Below are 3,004 nucleotides of genomic sequence, written 5' to 3'. Positions count from 1 at the left end.
AATAATAATAATATTTTTTTACGTTTAACATTCACACTAGGTCAAACAGGATTTATATCTGCTGTGATGTATACTAGATCTGTTAAAAGCCTTTATAGTCTGCATCTGGGTCATATTTAGAAGGTTTTTAACTGGTATAGAAAGAAATATTTTAAAAAAATTTTATTAAAAATACATTTTTTTCTGGAATGTTTTTTGCACTCGTGACATTAAGAAGCGTGCTGTCCGCAACGAAACGAAAGTTTGGCACGAATCTAATTACGTAAATACAAGAACAATGTGTAAAAATTGTTTAAAAAATTCAATTATCGTGTTAAGTCTGGTGGTTGGATAGATTCCAATTAATTAAGAATTGTTTACGTTGGCTTTTTCGATACGTCATCACCCGTTTCGGGTCGGACGATTTGGCCTTCCTCTACCTCCGTTCGACCGAAGTTCCCTTTCGAAACACGTGATTAAATATAATTTTAGAGGTTTCGAAAGTAAATCTACACAAGAATATTTGACAATTTCACTTTTCTAAATAAAATGCAACTGACAATACTTTTTCCTACTACTTTAATGTCATGATATAAACCCACTTCGACCTTCTGAGTGAGCTTCTATCATTCAATCTCTCGACATTTCACGTTCAATCATATTATTTGTTAAAATTTACGCTCATCAATTGTAAAATGAAGCTATCAGATAATAAAAAACAATTAAAATTCTTTTGTTTAGAAGTGTCACCAAACCTCGACATACCCTTTTGTTTTGCTCGCATTACCATACTCAAAGTTAACTGTGGCTATTTATAACAATCGTTTTATCAATAATGAATAAGGTTATCAAATTAACATTATCTAAAGTATAAGCATAAGTTTTGAACATATAATTTTTTCAGACAATTATGTAATTTATCGTCTCAAAACTTGGGTTTCTATACCGATATATCCTTTTAAAAAGCTGAATTAAAGAACAACAAGCCTCAATATTATAAAGAAATATAAATAGTTTATTCACATATTGTTATAAAATGTCTGAAGTAGCCTGAGAGACTTTACCAATACCAAACACTTCTTTTATAAAATAGAAGTCGACTGTCTTCTGTTGTAATGCATCATGTAAGATCAATAATTAGTTGTTACTGGTAGCAGGCAGCACTTACTTGACTCAAAAATATCCCTGTGTTTTAGAGAGACTCCTCTATAAAAATCCACAAACATGGGATTTCGTTTACAGAAGTGTTAAACATTCGAGAATCGTGTCCGCAATACACGAGAAATGAATTTTTACATATTGTAATCCCCATAGAATTCAAGGGAAACGGCACGAAAGTGAAACCATTTGCATGGTCGTACTAAACTTCATCTTATCAAACTTCAAATGTTAAGATTTTAACAGGAAATAAGCTTTTATATAGATAATCATTAGAGATACATGTGAGAATCTCACGTATAAATCAAATTTTATTATCACAAACATTTTTCCACATTAGAAGAGGGGATAGAAGTGGGAAAAAGCGTCGTTTAATGTCCTATTATCGAAAATCCAATAGGGAGGAACTGTCGCGACACGGGCCATAGGAGACAATATCCAGTCGACTGAAACGTTGATAAATTTAGAAATAACTTCATTCGATAAGCTTAAACTTATATAATTTATTGTATAATGATTACAGTTAATCATAAATATTGAAATTTTAAGAGTCTTCCTGAAAAAATAACTCCGAAAAATGGCATCAAGACAAGATTTAGACTTAATGACTAATCTAAAAAGTTCTTCCTCTCCATAAAATAATAATAGGTAATTTTAAAAAATCTGTAGATAAATTCAGTCTTGATATTTAAATCCATTAGCATCACATCAAAAGAAGTAAATGTCCGTTTTCATACAAAATGGAGTCCGAAAGGGAAGAACTTCTTTGCAACGTTAACTTTTTATAATCAGATCAAGTCGTAAAAATTTGAAGCTTCTAGAAGTATATATAAATTCAAAAATTAAAAATTAATAGAATAAACAGACTTGAAAAGAAAATAGCCATTTTAAACTTATTTTTTAATTTAAATAAATAAATATATATTTTTTTCTGTATAAATATCCAAACGTTACGTTTTGAAGTTTTCTATATATTTAATTACAAACGTAATTATAATATAATTTTACATCATTTTGGCTTTATTTAATTTACTTTTTAGCCACGTAACAATTTTTTGGTCGTGTACTTAGAAGCAAAGCTAAGAGAGTTTAAAGAATAAGAGCAATCGTTCCGCTGATTGGTTAAAATTTATATTATAAATTAACAATAGTATAATTGTTGAATTTATCATATTGTGACTCGAAAATTCGACTTGAAATTTTTATTCTATAAAAATTTGCTATTTTATATCTTTAAAGTTTTATATTTATTATCATTTGAATTATATTTTATTTAATTTTTAAAAATGACGATTATTTATACTATTCTGATATATTATTTATATAAAAAATTACATCGTAAATTTTAAAATTTTCTAGAGTTTCAAGGACTAAAAATCGAAACGTCCACTAATGTCACGTGACTGTAGACTCGCAGACCTTGAACCTTAAATGACACTTGATGACTGTCATTCCTCCCATGAAAATTTTAATACTATTTTCGTAACGTTTGTCTAGTAATAGACGTTATTATTTTTATTATTTATGCGAGATTTAATATATTAATAAATATTCTTTTAAAATTGTTTTAACGAAAATGTAAATAAAAATATTGCCTCAAAATTTACTTTTTGACAGCGCTCTCTATTTATAAATATCTTGAAATTGCGAAAAAATTAATAACAGGAGGGAGATATTTGTTTTTGAAAGAAATTTCTTACTAGTCTACATTATTGATATATTTTTTTAAACATTTTGGTGTCGCTGTCCCTAGCTTGACGGCGGTAACATTTTATCGATAATCCGGAACCGCTTCAATTGATCGCGTCTGTCTCGCCGACTGCCATTACCTAGAATTACATCTGTAACTTTAATGTTTATCGCTGGC

This window comes from Centruroides sculpturatus, unplaced genomic scaffold (genome assembly GCF_000671375.1).
Source record: "Centruroides sculpturatus isolate CEXI.00-Female unplaced genomic scaffold, Cexi_2.0 scaffold39, whole genome shotgun sequence".
NCBI lineage: Eukaryota > Metazoa > Arthropoda > Arachnida > Scorpiones > Buthidae > Centruroides > Centruroides sculpturatus.
The sequence above is the reverse complement of the archived record's forward strand: the minus strand, read 5'-3'. Positions refer to the sequence as shown.